Below are 17,287 nucleotides of genomic sequence, written 5' to 3'. Positions count from 1 at the left end.
GGCAAGCACACAGGTACCTTTTCTTTGTTTTCTATCATTGACATCACCGGGGAAGAGTATTATCTGGAGACCTGCCTGAAGATTTCTTGGCAGTTGAGATCTGTTTGCTTCTTGCATCACATATCAATCGAATTAGAACAAAAACAAAATGAGAGCAGGCTGCTAACTTCTTACTTTCATAAATTATAGAAGTCATAAAATATATTGACACTGTCATATAACAATAATTAGTCTGTTATAGGTATAATGCATTTTTCAAAGTATAATGTAGCGGTTGGGTCTCCACTATAAATCGCAAGCCGTTCCTACATCCGGTCAAACCAGGTTTTCTTGTTCCACTCTTTGAAAAATAATCTTCAGTCACTTTAAGCCTGGAGACTTTTAAGCCTTGACGAGGACATGGGAGGAAGAGTAGAAGGATATGTCCCCCATCAACTTACAGGAAGCCCAGCTCACCTTACCATGGTAAATGAATGATTTTCTTCTGTTATGAGTCACTTAGTTCTTAGCCTTTTGCACATAAACCTTACACCATGATTTTTCTGCTCCACTCATTATACATTACTGAACACTCTCTTTATGAAACCTATTCTAGAGCATCAGACACAGAAGATAAGATAACTGCCCAGATGATGCTGATATCCAGTGGGTGAAGGGTTGAAATGCACATGGGGCACAGGAAGAAAGTTCTGAAGCATGTGGCTGAGTTGGACCGTGCACAGTTCCCTGAGGACTGCTGGGCAGGTCCAAACACAGCATCACTGGGCTAGAGCACTGAACACTGAGGAAGATACCCAAGAACCCATCCCTGACTCCAGCACTACCAGGAATGGCCACTCTTTAACAAATGTATATGAGTAAGAACTAGCAGAGAGTTTCAATACACATTTAAAGTTAACTGATAGAGGGGCTGGGGCAGTAGCACAGTGGGTGAGGTGCTGACCTTGAACTCAGCCAACCCAATTCAATCCTCCGGCATTCCATCTGGTCCCTCAAGTCTGCTATGAGAAATCCATGCAGAGCTAGGAGTTGCTGTTGAGCATCCCATCAAATGTGGTCCAAAAAACAGATAAGTAAATAACATTAACTAACAGAGGGAGTGAGCATTCAAAAGAGAAAAGTTTGATATTTTTTGATATTTTGTTTGATATTTTTAGCTTTCCCTCCTCATAGCTAAGAGAAAAGTCCACGGAAAAGTTATAGAGAAGATAAATGGGGAGAAAGAAAGCTCATCTAGGTTGTGGTTCAAGAAGGACAAACACAGATCAGGAAAAAATGAGGGGTTTGTACTGACCATGGAAGATAACCATTCTTTAGGCAGTTTGTGATCACTGCAGGAGAAAGAGACATCAAGAAGGATGAGATGGCAACATGAAATGGTGTAAGGGTGCTCACACAAGGGAGATTTAGCCACCCACTGCTGAGGCTCAGAACATATGAAGAAAAGCCATGAAAACTGGCATGGACATAGATTAAAAAAAATAAGAAACCTGAAAGCCAGGCTAAGGATGCTGAGCTACAATTCTGTGAAATATGAGACCAAGTCATACAATGCAGTATCATCCAAGACAGACTGTGATGCAAAGAGCAGAGCCACCATGGGGTGGAGGACTTGTCTCCCAAGGAGTACCCAGAGTCTGGGTACTACTTCCAGACACCAGTCAATTAGGCCAGGAAGTTTAATGATAGGACCCAAGGGAGAAATGCTGCTTGGGCCCTGTGATGAAAGGGACCAGCTGGGACACTACTATGGTGCTTGGGGAGCCACCAGGTCCACATTGGCAGTATTGAGGGCCTCTAGCTCTCTCTTGCCCCAAGGACACTTGAGGAGCTGTATTGTTTCAGGGATGCACCTCGCATACACTCAACCCCCTGTACTATTTCCTCAATCTCAGAGCACAGCCACCCTTTCACTACTCTGGCTATATAAGCTATGCTTTCTGGATAATGAGCCACTAGAACGAGTCTTGAAATCTCCTCCTCTCAGTAGGAGGCACTGCATTGTAATTCATCATCCCAAGGATCTTCTGGAAAGAAGCAGTAACGTTCTCATCAGCTTCAACCATCCTAAAATGTACAAGACACTGGCCCTCAGACAGTACTTCAATTTTAAAGGTATGATGTGAAACCCAAAAATGATATTATTTTGTGTTGTTCTTATTTCTGGGCTATACCCAGTGGTGCTGAGGGCTCATTTCTCACTCTTTCCTCAGGCAACACTCCTCCACAATCCAGTGAGATTCAGGGGACCACTAAGGGCACCAGGTATCAAACCAGAGTTGACCTCTTGCAAGACAAGAGCTTTATGCACTATCCTATCTCTCAACTTTACCTGTATCTAACATTGATCTCATCACTTAAGTTATAAGAATTAGAGAGACAAACAATCTCTCAATAAGGATGCAAACAACCCCAAATAGCAACACTACACCTGGCTTCAACACACAGCAACATCCTTTTTGCTGCACACTTTATTTTTTATTTTATTTTTTTTATAAATTTATTTATTTTTAATTAGAGAATCACCGTGAGGGTACAGTTACAGATTTATACACTTTTGTGCTTATACTTCCCTCATACAAAGTTTGGGAACCCATCCCTTCACCAGTGCCCATTCTCCACCACCCGTAAACCAAGCCTCCCTCCCACCTTCCCCAATCCCATCTCCCCCCCACCCCACCCTGCCACTGTGGCAGGGCATTCCCTTCTGTTCTCTCTCTCTCTAATTAGCTGTTGTGGTTTGCACTAAAGGTGTTGAGTGGCCGCTGTGCTCAGTCTCTAGCCCTCATTCAGCCCGCAACTCCCTTCCCCCACATGGCCTTCGACTACAATGTAGTTGGTGATCGCTTCTCTGAGTTGCCCTTTCCCCGGAACGTGAGGCCAGCCTCGAAGCCATGGAGTCAACCTCCTGGTACTTATTTCTACAGTTCTTGGGTGTTAGTCTCCCACTCTGTTATTCTATATACCATAGATGAGTGCAATCTTTCTATGTCTGTCTCTCTCTTTCTGACTCATTTCACTCAGCATGAAACTTTTCATGCCCATCCACTTAACTACAAAATTCTTGACCTCCTTTTTTCTAACAGCTGCATAGTATTCCATTGTATAGATGTACCAAAGTTTCCTCAACCAGTCATCCGTTCTGGGGCATTCGGGTTTTTTCCAGATTCTGGCTATTGTAAACAGTGCTGCGATGAACATACATGTGCAGATGTTGTTTCGATTGTACTTTTTTGCCTCTCTGGGATATATTCCCAGCAGTGGTATTGCTGGGTCAAATGGGAATTCAATATCTAATTTTTTGAGAATCGTCCATATTGTTTTCCAGAAGGGCTGAACCAGTCGGCATTCCCACCAGCAGTGTAGAAGGGTCCCTTTCTCCCCACATCCTCTCCAACAGCGGTTGCTTTTGTTCTTTTGGATGTGTGCTGCACACTTTATGTTACCTTTCTCCCACTTCCGAAGCTCACTGAATTGATTTCCTGTTATGAATGATTCTACAGAAATTGTCCCAATTCTTGGTCTTTTGCAGGTAGCAACCGATCAGGCCAATCTTATAGGACAAAGTAAGTAGTGACACTGCTACCCTACGAGCACATGATCTGCAGCATTTAGGAGTGTTAGAAAAGAAAGATATCAACCAAAGGACTCAATGCTCAATTAGACAAATGTATAAGAAAGCAGGAGGTTTCATTGTTGACTCTGGGTTTGTTGTTATTGTTGTTTTTTACCTCCACAGCAACAACAAACACAACATTGTTATAAGAGCAGAAACAGGAAGAACAAGTCTGAAGTTTAATCTAGAAGACCAAAAGTTTTTGTATATTTGAGAAACAGGAGGGGTTGGAAGATGTGAGTGATAACAAAAGGTAAAATTAATGAAAGGAAAGCGAAAAGTCATAAAAAGCAGGGGTTTGCATCACAATGACAATTCGGAAGTCTGAGCAAAATGCATGTGCACTTTAGAAATGTTGGTTTCGTGGCTAATCCAAGAGGAAATGTTATTAATTCACTCAAGCATTATGTACTGAAGGCTGCAATGTATTGTGAGGAATGGGACCAAAAAAAAAAATAAAATAGTGCCCAAGAGGTTAAAGAGTTTAAGGTGCTTGCCTTGTATTCAGCAGCTGTAGCTCAATCTTTTTTTTTTTTCTAAAAAAATATTTTATTGAATCACCGTGAAAAAAAATTTACAAAGCTTTCAGGTTTAAGTCACAGTTATATACTGATTAAACCCCCATCCCTTCACCAGTGCACATGTTTCACCACCAAGAACCCCAATACACCTCCCTCCCACCCAACCCCCCACCTAAGTATCTAATGATATTCCCTTTATTCTCTATATACTTTGAGTACTTTCCATATTTCCATACAGAACTCACTATTATTGTTTGGAAATTTTCCCCAACAATCAGGCCTGCTGAATAGGCATCATCTAATAATTTCTCTTCATTGCTGAGAGTGAAGACTCTGAGTTTCTAGTATTTTGGGTTTCTAATATTTTAGCTCAGTTCACAGTCAAAATGCATGGCTGCAAGAAGCCGCTCTGGTACCAAAATGGGTTAGGAGACCTCAGGATCACAGTCTTTAGGAGTGGAGGGTCTGTTTCTTGTGCCGCAGCTCCGGATCATATCTGGGCGGAAGGCGTGCCGGTAACGCCCCCCCTCCCAGGACCACCTGCAGGCTACGTCACTAAAGAAAGTCCTACCTCCAGGTTGAGGGATCTTAGAGGGTGGCTCTCACCACATGGATGTTGCAGCTGCTGCCATTTTCGCTCAGAAAAAATGGGGCAGAGAGGGAAAATCCCTCCCGGGGCTCACAAGGTTGTAACTCAGTTCACAGTCAAAATGCATGGCTGCAAGAAGCCGCTCTGGTGTCAAAATGAGTTAGGAGACCTCAGGATCACAGTCTTTAGGAGCGGAGCGTCTGTTGTAGCTCAATCTTAAGTATGACATATGATTCTGTGAGCACCATCAGAGGTCATTCCTGAGCCAGGAATAGCACCTAAGACCATCATCACCTGTAGGATGACATTGCTTTGTCCTTTCCCCCCTTGCAACAAGGAGCTTAAATTTATCCCAGTCACACCCATCAAGGTGCTCCTGAGCCACTCCCATTCCTTTGTTTATCTGTAACTACTTCTCTATACTCTCTTCCCCAAATAGTTAATCAGTTTTTCCCCCTAATCAGACTCTGTTAATTTGTAAGGTCAGATCTTTCTAGGACATTGAACTTATATTGTAAGTTAATATTGCCTCTCTCCTCTCCTTGTGTCTTTTGAATAGTTTAGTTTAAACCTATGTCCTTTTTGTATAGACACAAGAAGACAACATTATGCTTTTGTAACTTGGGATTTAATTGGCTTCGAATATTATTTATTCCCGGGCATCTGCTTTCTGGACTTAAGCCTCAATTGCCCTCAGATCCTAGCACCCCAAAAACAGGGTCCCGACGAGGGACGGGATGGAACAAGGGCAAGTGGTGAGTTATGTACTTCCCTGGCATGGAGATGGGCCTGGCCAAAGTGCCTAATTCTTAACTATAAGTTATGAGCTTGATCATGGACAAATGCTGTCATGATCCAAAAGACTAGGACCCTACAAAGGATAGGAAAGACTAATCTGACCTGAGCACTGTAGTCTGAGATCGAGATGGCCCCAGGAGAGCAATTCTATAAGCTTAATGCATCTCTTATTGTGTCCATACAAAAAGGACATAGGTTTAAAGTAAACTATTCAAATGATATAAGGAGAGGAGAAAGGCAATATTAACTTATAATATAAGTTCAGTGTCCTAGAAAGATCTGACCTTACAAATTATCAGAGTCTGATAAGGGTGAAAAGCTGATTTGGGGAAGAGAGTATAGAGAAGTAGTTACAGATAAACAAAGGGATGGGAGTGGCTCAGGAGCACCTTGATGGGTGTGACTGGGATAAACCTAAGCTCCTTGTGGCAAGGGGGGGAAAGGACAAAGCAATGTCATCCTACAGTCACCCTTTGAAAAAACTCCTGAGGACATGCAATGGATAACTAGTTCATGCTGGACCCCAGAATATAAAGAGGGAAAAGAAAGAAATAGAGTGAAACAGAGGGGGAGAGAGACAGATGAGAAGCAACGGGGCTGGGTCAAGGGGACTTAGATACATGGGTGGTGTTAAGGAATGATAGAGCTAAATAGCCAAACCTGAGTCAACATTGCTGAAATCAAGAGACCCAAACTTTAATAACCAAATTTTAAGAAGTGCATGTCAAGACGGGCAGGCTGGGGCTGAGGTGGGGAGTAAGAGACGGAATCTGGCAACACTGCTGGAGGGAACTTGACACTGGTGGTGGGGCTGGTGATGGAACACTGTATGTCAAAAGTCCAGCCACGAATAACTTTGCAATTCATGGTGCTTTAATAAAATACATTTTTGAAGAAAAAATGTTTTGAGGTGCTTACACACAAAGGTTTGTGTGTTTGTCCTACTATCTGAAAGTAAAACATGCCCAAGAAAACTTCTATATGGTGAAATGACAAAATAAGAAACCACTCCCCTTAACTTATATGAAAAATGTATTAACATCGCCAAACCTCAAAGCAACCTACTAAATCATCCCAAATAGCATATTAAAGCAAACATTACACTAATATTGAGTAAAAACAGGAATTATATGCTATTATATGAGAAGTACAAAAAACAGCTACTACGAAAGTAACACTGAATACTATTTATATTATTTTCATTTTTGACCTTTGTCCTTAAAAACAAAAAATTTAATTGGACTTTCTTTAGTGAACATAAAAATTTGGTACTAACAGATCTTGAGTACAAGTGAAGCAACATTATATGAACCTTTTTAGAGTGGAAGGAGGGACTTGGGCTCCTTCAGCCGGTACGGCGTTTCCCTTTCATGCAGTCAACCACAGTTTAGATTCAGCATCTCATATGTCCTGCAAGATCACCAGGAGTGGTACCTGAGCATAGAGCCAGTATTAAGTGTAAGTATCAGCAAGTGTGCCCCCAAATCCAAAAATAAATAAATGACTGTAGCACAGTCATCCCATTGTTCATTGATTTGCTCAAGTGGGCACCAGTAACCTCTCCATTGTGAGACTTGTTACTGTTTTTGGCATATTGAATACACCATGGGTAGCTTGCCAGGATCTGAGGTGCAAGCGGGATACTCTCGGTAGCTTGCCAGGCTCTCTGAGAGGGACGACAATAAATAAAAAAAATTTAAGTGGTAGGTAGGAGGCTAAAATGCTTTTGAGTACAGCTCAGAGGGCCTGTATAGGACACTTGTCCTCCATATATGAGGCCCTTGGTTCTATCCTGGAAAAATGAAACTGGAGGCTTGGGAGGAGTATGAAGCAGGCAGTGCAGATGGGAGCCACAAAAGGCTACAGCTTTTTTTTAGTCAATGCATAGGTACCAGTGGTGTGACAGATTGTGTGAGTGTATGTGTTTGTGTGTGTGTGTTCATGTGTGTGTGTGAGAGAGAGTGAGAGAGAGAGAGAAAGAGATAGAGGGAAAAATAGTAGTAATGCACAGAGACAAAAACTGTGCACAGAAAACTACAAGTTCCATGAGAAACAGATAAGATATATGGAAAATTTGCACAATCACGTCCACACTTATCATCCCCTTGAAATTTTTTCATAACATGATCATAATTTAAGTATATCAATATATTCCATATGCACTGGATGATATTTATAGACACGCAGAATAAAGACCAGACATACATGGCATTCATCTGCATTTGTGGCAACGTTATGTATTCATGAAAATTCCTCCCAGTTGAGCAAACAATAGACTTAAACATTGCTTGTTTGTTCATAAGCTCAAAGTTCAGCTTGAGTTCACAAAGAACCCATGTCTTAGCAGGAGTCATTATATAAACTTTTGTATTAGAGAAAATGAACAGCCTTTTTTCCCTCTCTCTTCTATTTTCAACTCCAAAGGAAACAAGCATTCCCCAAGTCACAGAGCACAGTTAAAGCCAGCTACCCTGGGGATTCACTCAGATACCACAGGGGCTAAAAAACTTCTCTCACCCGCAAGTAAAATTGTGTGAGCAGTAAAATCACCACAGGGCACTATCAACATGGGTAATGTGGCATGGGATAGGCTGGGTGGAAAGGCTGTCCATGGACTCATTCGGCAAAAAAGTGATGATTAAAATAGTGTCTCCCACTTCTCAACATGCAACAGCCGCCCCTCTGGGGTTTAACTGCATCCTATCCTCTCTTTCACTGAAAAGATAATGAGAAAGCCGATGCACAGGATCGCAAAAATGTGGCTTCTGTTATTACAACTTTTTCTAGGCTAATTTTCTTTTGTGACTAGTTTCAGCCACTCGAGCTCATTATTAGAAGGATGATGAGATGGCCCTTTTCTCAATTCAGTTAAGAGGTAGATTTTCTTTATTCTTAAAATTTCTTTATTTTTAATTGAATCACTGTGAGATATATAGTTACAAGTTGTTTGTGATAGGGTTTCAGTCATACAATATTCCAACACCTATCCCTTCACTATTGCAGATTTCCCACCACCAGTGTTCCCAATTTCCATGGTTGGAAGCTTGGTGGTGGTGGGGCAGGGGGTGGGTAGGAAAGTTAGGATACAAAAGGGACCACTACAACAAGGATAGTTGGAAATGTTCATTCTGGATAAGACCTGAGTACTGAAAGTAGCTAAAGGGACAAACATGATAACCTTTCAGTACCTATAGTGCAAACCATAATGCCAAAAGAAGAGGGAGAGAGAGAGAGAGAGAGAGAGAGAGAGAGAGAGAGAGAGAAGGTGGGGGTGGAGTAGCTAAGTTTTCAACCTTATGGTATTTAAGAGAAAAGGTTTTTTGATTTTTAAGCGGAAAAGGTGGTTTTCAGCAAGTGCTCTAAAATTAAGTAATTATATATTCAGCGAATTATTGTGCCATGTTGAGCATCAATTTTATCATCCAGAAATGAATTTGATAATAATTTCTGTACCAGTGACTCCTGAACCATAGCACACACCAAAGTTAACTGGGAGAGTTGTTATACCACTGACTGAACATCATGTGTCATTCTGGTTTGGTGGGTCTGGGACAACTCTGAGAATCGACATCCTAACAAGTTCCAAGTTGATTTGATATATCTAATTCACAGATACCTAATAGGGTTTTGTTATAATATATTTTAGGAGAATGTGATGAATAAAATGATGTTATTTATATGTTAATTAACCTATAGTTATCAGAGCTGGGGGTATGCCACAGAGGTAGAGTACTTGTGTTGCATGCAGGAGGCCAGGATTCAATCTCCAGTGCTGAAAAAAAGACATTAAAATTAAATAATCTATAATGCTTTATGTGGAGCTGGAGCAATAGCACAGTGGGAAGGGCGTTTGCCTCAAACGCGGCTGACCCGAGTTCAAATCCCAGCACCCCATATGGTCCACTGAGCACTGCCGGAGGTAATTCCTGAGTGCGGAGCCAGGAGTGACCCCTGTGTATCATCAGGTGTGACCCAAAAAGCAAAATAAATAAATAAATAAAAATATATAATTCTTTATGTAAGGTACTTTGAAATGAAAATATTACACATACTAAGTGCAGAACAATGTGCAAGTTGAATTATGTAGGATTAAATTTATTCAGTTGATGAAAAACAGAATATAGCACTGTTGTTCATCTATTTGCTTGAGGGGGCAACAGTAACATCTCCATCGTGAGACTTGTTACTGTTTTTGGCATACTGAATACACCACAGGGAGCTTGCCAGGCTCTACTGTGTGGGCAGGATACTCTCAGTAGCTTGCAGGGCTCTTCGAGAGGGATGGAGGAATCAAACCCAGGTCAGCTGCATGCAAGCAAATGCCCTACCCGCTGTGCTATTGTTCCAGTCCATAGCAGGTAGGGCATTTGCCTTGTATGTGGCTGACCCGAGTTTGATTCCTCCACCCCCTCTCAGAGAGCAAAACAAGCTACTGAGAGTACCTCGCTCACACGGCAGAGCCTGGTAAGTTACCCGTGGTGTATTCGATATGCCAAAAACAGTAACAAGACTCACAATGGAGATGTTACTGATGCCCGCTCAAGCAAACTGATGAGCAATGGGATGACAGTGATACAGTGATGATAAAAAACAACTCAATGATAAATGCCATAAATTCCTGTTCTCATTATTAAATTTTACCCTATTCAAGTGAATGTCTCCTAGTATTCAGACTCAAATAATAAAAGTAATTTTATATTTGCTGAATATCTCCATAATATGTAAATTTTATGTCGTACCACATTGTATTAGATACTCATAATACTTATAATAGTGAGAAAAGGGCAAATATCATCTCTCACCTTGAAATTCACCCACCAATGGGGATTGATGTTGAAAATGCCTGTAGAGGTTGCTTGGCAGGTAAATGAAAAATGAGTTAGCAGACCCTCTTTACTGCCAAAGAATACAATGATCCTGAGAAGCTTGGAAACCTCACTTCTAGCATCCCCAATACATCTACAGAAATGTAAATGGATGTGCCCCCACCTGTATAGATTGAAACTGAATTATCAATAATTAAGACTTTAGTTTTTATATTTTGAATGAGTGACAGAAAAATAAAAAGAGAAAGTCAAGCTAAGGGAAGACTAAATTGTTTCTGATGTTTACTATTCAGCAGAAAGATTTCAATCCATCAGCCACCAACACACTGTGAGGTAGATGAGCCATGAAATGCACTGCAAACTCGGGAAAGAATACAATTTAAAACTCAAGTCTTTTCCAGAATACCAATTTCTGTGCATTGTCACCAAATTCCATTAGTCACCCGGTATAATAGTGTGTTGCAAGTTCACACAATATATAATCAGAGCGGCAATTACAATCATAAACATTTCACAGGGAAGATATTAATGGTTGGGTGTGGGGGTTGATTATGTATACCTCCCCATGTGGTCTATTCATTAAACTGTTCAACCCCGATTTACCAAAAGTAGAAGACATTAATATGTTTTATTGACTGTCAAATCTCCTGAAAATGCTCCGTGTTTAAAAAGGAAACTAGTAGAGTCCTCAAATGAAGGATGCTAATTCTTTGAAGGAGATAATATTGACTCACTACTTTGTTTCTTACATTTATCCCACTTCAAATGGGGTCACAAATATGCATACACACACACTCTCTTTCTTGGTCTCTTGTTTTCTTTGATTCCTAGCTTTAGCCTTCAAGCAGTCTGTACTAGAGCCTCACTGCATCCTATACCAATGAAAAAGAGATGCCCAGGTTATCAACATCAACCACAGCATAGAAAGGAAAAAAGTGACAAGTCTGGATCACTGTACTTAAACAAGCCTTAGTTCAGTGCTTTGCAACATTGACAGAACTATATGGCAGAGACCTTAACTCTCTTGGAATTAACATTTGTGCTGCATGCATTTCTGAGCAAGTTACTACAAATGATTGTGTTGCATATTTCCAATGTCAAAGATGCAGATGCCAATACTTTCTTCAGTGGGTTGCTATTAAACTAAAGGTGATATGAAAGGAAGAATCCCATTGTGCACGCTGGGCACTCTGCTTAGTAGTCTGTGCACTGCCACCTATCACATATTTGTTTCTTCTTTTTCTTTGAAAAATATTTTGAAATATTTCATTTCAAGTAAAAGAATGAAGATTCTAGAACACAAGCTATTAAAAGGACAGGTAAATAATTTATAAGTAGGATATAGGACATACACACATCAAAAAGAAAAAAAATAAAAATGAAATACTCCAGGGATTATTCATAAAATGTTTAAACTAAAATAAAAATGGTTTTCTAGACAAAATTGATTTTCACATTTATTCTCTCAACTACAAGACTTGCTCAGTAACACATTACTTAAAATATTTTCTGATTCAGCCTTGCCATAAAAGTTTAATTTTTATAAGAAAACCAGGGACTCAGAAAACTTGCCAACAAAAGTTTTTTTTGAACTACTTTATATGTACACCCTCATATTCTCTAAAATTTCATTGAATGAAAATCAGCAAAATGTAGAGGTTCCAATGCCTGCTTTGCTTTATTATTGAGTCTGAACTTAACTCTATTTCCAAATACTCTGATCCAATGATATTTGCCAGTATATGGCCAACATTCAGATGTTGAAGTTATTTTTTACTTTATTTTTACATTTTACATTTTGTGTTATTTTATTTCTCCCAGATTAACCCATTGCTTCCCGGATAGTATCAGGAATCTACTGTAGTTTAAAGTTTAAGCATTACTCTAGATGCCAGAGGAAGGTATAAGAAGAAGCTGGGCCAAAATGTTAATATATTTCTTCTTCATTTTTGAATCTAAAGGCTTTATTTAGTGATGTACATATTTTGTCTGAGTCAACTGGATAAAAACAGGGATATTGTAAGACAATAAAATCTAGACAACTTTCAGATGATAACTACAGAAACTATTCATGCAAATCCTGTGAGTATAGTCTACGTGAAACTTTGAAGGGCCGGAAAACAAATGTGCCATTCTTTTATTTGACTATTTATTGAGCATCTGTAATAAACCAGGTATCCAGCTCAGTACTGAGGATGTAATGTTCAACAAAACATAGTCCTTGAACTCATAGAGTAAACAGATACTGTACAGTTCCTATTAAGTGTACATTTATAATGAAGAGAAAAATATACAGGATCCTAGGTAATTGTCCATAGGCCCATAAGGTTCTGAGGAATCTATGACAAGAGTTAATCTACAAAAGAAGAAACTAAGGAGGTAGGTGAGTGGCTAGAAAATCCTGGGCAGAGAAAAGAGCATGCAGAACAAATCACCAAGAGGCTGTAGCAATAGTACAGCGGGTAGGGCATTTGTCTTGCACGCGGCTGACCCAGGTTCGATTCCCAGCATTCCATATGGTCCTCTGAGCACTGCCAGGGGTGATTCCTGAGTGCAGAGCCAGGAGTAACCCCTGTGCATTGCCAGGTGTGACCCAAAAAGAAAATAAAAGAAAAAATCACAGAAGGAAGAAACAGGACACAGGGAAATGACATAGTGTCAAAGTAGACAGTATTGTTAATGTATTGTTAATATCTTCATCATCTAAGTGGTGTGCCCACTGTAAGGATTTTGTCTTTATTCTAAAAGCAATCAAATCTTTTTCTGGATTTTGAGCAAGAAACTGACACATTAGGTCTTCATTTACAAGCTCAGTCTGGCTGTATTCTAGGGAATTGACTGCAGAGAGCCAGTGAGGAGGTGATAAGGAAACGTGAGAGTTTCTACCTGGACTAGAGTGGTGTCACCTGGTAAGAAGTGGACAAAGGAAGTTAAAAGGTTCTGTTTTAGACAGGTTAGGTATTTGCCGTGAGTAGGGAAGAATAAGTCTGAAATAAAGCAGTGGAGCTGTCGAGGATGTTACAAATGAACCAGAACACCTTTGCTCCACGGAGGAGCAGAGTACATAGTGGTTATCAAGGCTGAAAGCTGTTGGCAGGTTGAATAATAAAGGTTGGAAAAATATTGTGATGAAATTTAAGATTCCATTCCAGCAAAAGAAGTAAAATCAAGTAACTAATAAGGATAGTAACTACAGTAATTGTATTGTTTATATATTCAGTGATAAAACTAAATATTACTTCATATTTAATTTTAATACACAAATATCTTAATGATATAATACAAACTGATATTATCAAACTCTATATTTTACTTTCTTTATTAATAGAAAACTAACATTGTTTTAAGAAATGTGAATGATCGTTTGAGTGCATTATCTCATTACTCTTTGTACCATAGCCCTAATATTCTATTCCTCCACTCTGCAGATGAGATAACTAACAGAGAAGTTAAATGACTCTTGTTGTTCAATTATATAATTGTATGACAAATCTTGCCTCTTTTGCCTATTGGTAGTCAAAGGCAGAACTGCACAATGCACCCCATGATTTTGTTTCATAACTTGCAACATGCTTCTAATCAAGAGAATAGTCAGTGGTTGTTATACTTTATAATAAGTGCAAAGATATTTGCAGGTTTAGTTAAATTTCTCAATCAGATGATTTAAAATGAGCCATAATAGAGATATACAGCTAAATGATGTCATGGCTCTAAAAGTTAAAACATAAAATTAATAAAATTTAATTACAGTTGGAATTATGTTTAGAACCTGGTACATTAGTGAAGTAGGGAAGAAATGTCACACACATGCCTCCAAGGTTAAGGAGAGCATTATATTAGGAAATATGTTTGACAATTATTAAAGTAATGAATAAAAAGAAATAAAGTTTGAGAGTATAGTAACCAACCTAACTTTAAATTTATTATCAAATTAAATTTATTATAAAAGGGAGGTTTAGGCAGGAATTCTCCTTATAATCTTGAAAAATCAGAGATATATTTGATGCTCATTATCAATGTGTTTTATTTTCCTAATTCATATTAACAGGTATGTCATGGTGATAGTAACCAGATTTTTATAAACAAGTAGTAATTGTTTTAGTTAAGAACTCACTATTTTATTTTTATTTTGTTTTATTTGTTCTTGAACCATACTACCAGCGCTCAAGAGCTACTCCTGACTGTGTGCTCAGGGGTCACTCCAGGTAGAGCTCAGAGTGAACCATGAAGGGGCCAGGGATCAAATCAGAGTTGGCCACATGCAAAGCAAGCATTTTAATCCTCAAAATAACTCTCCATTTCTCATGATTTTTTTTAACTTAGAATATAACAAACGTTGCATTGTAGCAGTTTTCCATTATAGTTCTGATCAGCAAAAGTCCTCTTTTCAAGTAAATGAAATTAGCTAGAAACCATATTCAGTTTTTGGAATATTATTTCATTAAGACTAAAAACTATTACTGTGAATATTTTGAGTAAGCATAAATTTGATCTATATAAATGTTCTCTTGAAAATAAATATGGGAATAATATAGATTAATATTGGGGCTGGAGCGATAGCACAGTGGGTAGTGCATTTGCCTTGCACGCAGCCAACCCGGGTTTGAATCCCAGCATCCCATGTGGTCCCCTGAGCACTGCCAGGAGTAATTCCTGAGTGTAGAACCAGGAGTAACCCCTGTGCATCGCTGGGTGTGACCCAAAATAATATATATATATATATAGATAGACTAATAAGACAAATAAATTGTTCTACTTACAATGTTCAGATGACTTAAAGATAGTCAAAAATTCCCTCTATATTACATTTGAATGATCATTTTATTAAGATACTTATACTTCACCAAATATAAGTTTATTAAGATGTAATCTCTAATACACTTATTTCACTATGGCTAAGTAATCATCCAGAATTTTTTAAAATATGGTTGTACAAGCTGTACCTTAATCAATTTTACCTTAATGTTTCCTTATAGTAAACTTCAACATATGAGATATCTGCTGAAGAATATAAATTCTTCATTGCCCTACTACAATCATTCTCAAGCTTCAATCTACAGATTAAATACACAGCATTTCATTATCTTGAAACACATGAAAATGCAGCTTCTCAGGTCCAACCTCTAGTGCTCCCTCCCTGGGGTTGGGCACAACAAGGCTTACTTTAATTAAGCTTTGGGGAGATTCCTATGTGAGCTAACGCTTGAGAAACTCTGTCCTAGATATTAAATGGAGACCATGGCTGCCCATCATCAAGGTAATTAACCAACACTAGAACTTGCAAGCTCTTTTGGCAAATGAATAAGCTAACTAGGTACTTGTGTAAAATGCTTCCGAGTCCTCAAGACCAAACAAGAACTGAAAATAAAACTGAGTAAAGTTTTACGTATCTGGCAGTGCACAAAAGAAATACATACTGTTCGAGATCACTGGTTCTCAACCATTTACACATGCATCAGCACCAGTTTGAGGACTGGCCAAAATAACCACTGTCCTTCACAAGGCAAGGCATTCTACATGGAATTCTAGAGGTCAGGCAAAGTCAGTGGCGGATCCTAAAGAAGGCTGCCTTGGTTAGAATATTCAATTCGGTTCAACACATCTAATCTGTTTATTCATGCAATTGCAGTACCTCTCTGGATGGCTTAGAAATTTGTATTGACTACTACAATACAGAGGAGTCACTCTGTATTGTCTATTTATGTAGTCTCATTTTTCTCATAATGGTAGGTGCAGCATGTAGTGTACTTGCCTAGCACACAACTGGCCCAGATTCAATCTCTGACACCCCCAGGGTCCCCAGAGACCCACCAAGAGTGATACCTGTGCAAAGAGTCAGGAGTAAGCCCAGAGCACTGCTGAGTGTGGCCAAAACCCAAACAAATCAAAAACCAATAAATTTCTCTGTTCAAAGGTTCAATTTTGAATGGAGATTGTTGGTTTTTAATGCTTCTGAGGAACCACATGCAGTTATACTCACCAGAGGAGCTCTAGATCATTAAACATAGAGCTGTAGGCACTGGAGTTGAGTGCAATGTGGCTATGAGGATCAAACTCAGACCTCACACATGCAAGACATGTGCTATATCACTTGACTGAAACCCCGAGTCCCAAAGCTTATCATTTCATCCTGCCAGCTTCTCTCAGTGTCTGGAAACCATAAGCAGTTCCATTTTGTTTTCCCCCCAGATTTATATACAATTTATATTTCTTCCTTAAAGATACTATTAAAAGGATCACTGTCACTGTCATCCCATTGCTCATTGATTTGCTCAAGTGGGCACCAATAATGTCTCCATTGTGAGACTTAACTGTTACTATTTTTGGCATATCGAATACACCACGGGTAGCTTGCCAGGCTCTGCCATGCAGGCAAGATACTCTCGGTAGTTTGCCAGGCTGTTGAGAGGGGCAGAGGAATCGAACTCGGGTTGGCCACATGCAAGGCAAACTCCCTACCTCTGTGCTATCGTTCCAGCCCCATTAAAAAGATACTATAAAATTATTGTAATTAGTAATTCATATAAATTAAGCAATGCACTCTTGAATAACCTACATAAAAATACCTCGAAACAAACAATATCAAAAATTATCAAAAAAATATATCAATCACCTAAAAGTGCTCACTAGCCACCGACACCATATTAGACATGCCCGAAGGACCATGTAGTTCTGGGCTTAGAACTATGGCCTAATGTTTTTATGCGCCCTGAGAAATGAGGTATCTTCTCTGCATTAACATTGTCATTGCTTTTCTCTAAGAAATAAAAAAAACATAACTGTAGGGCCAAGACATAGTAGAAAGGTTGACGCATTTACCTTCCAGGTGGCCAACCCTAGATGTGTGCCAGGAAGTGATGGTTCCCCAAACACAACATGGGCTGAGCACCTTCTCCATATCCCAAGCTCAGATCCATGAAGAGCCACAAAGCACCAT

The 17,287-nt window shown here is 39.3% G+C and overlaps 1 protein-coding gene across 3 annotated transcripts in view; it reads right to left on the bottom strand.

Moving 5' to 3' along the window:
* The window catches only part of PLCB1 (phospholipase C beta 1), a 797,636-nt gene that overhangs the window by 543,614 nt on the left and 236,735 nt on the right, over positions 1-17,287 (bottom strand). The gene's annotated exons all lie outside the window — the stretch shown is intronic.

The sequence above is a fragment of the Sorex araneus genome, chromosome 3 (assembly GCF_027595985.1).
Source record: "Sorex araneus isolate mSorAra2 chromosome 3, mSorAra2.pri, whole genome shotgun sequence".
NCBI classification, from domain to species: domain Eukaryota; kingdom Metazoa; phylum Chordata; class Mammalia; order Eulipotyphla; family Soricidae; genus Sorex; species Sorex araneus.
Note: the sequence above shows the minus strand (reverse complement) of the source record. Positions and strands in the feature narration are given on the sequence as shown.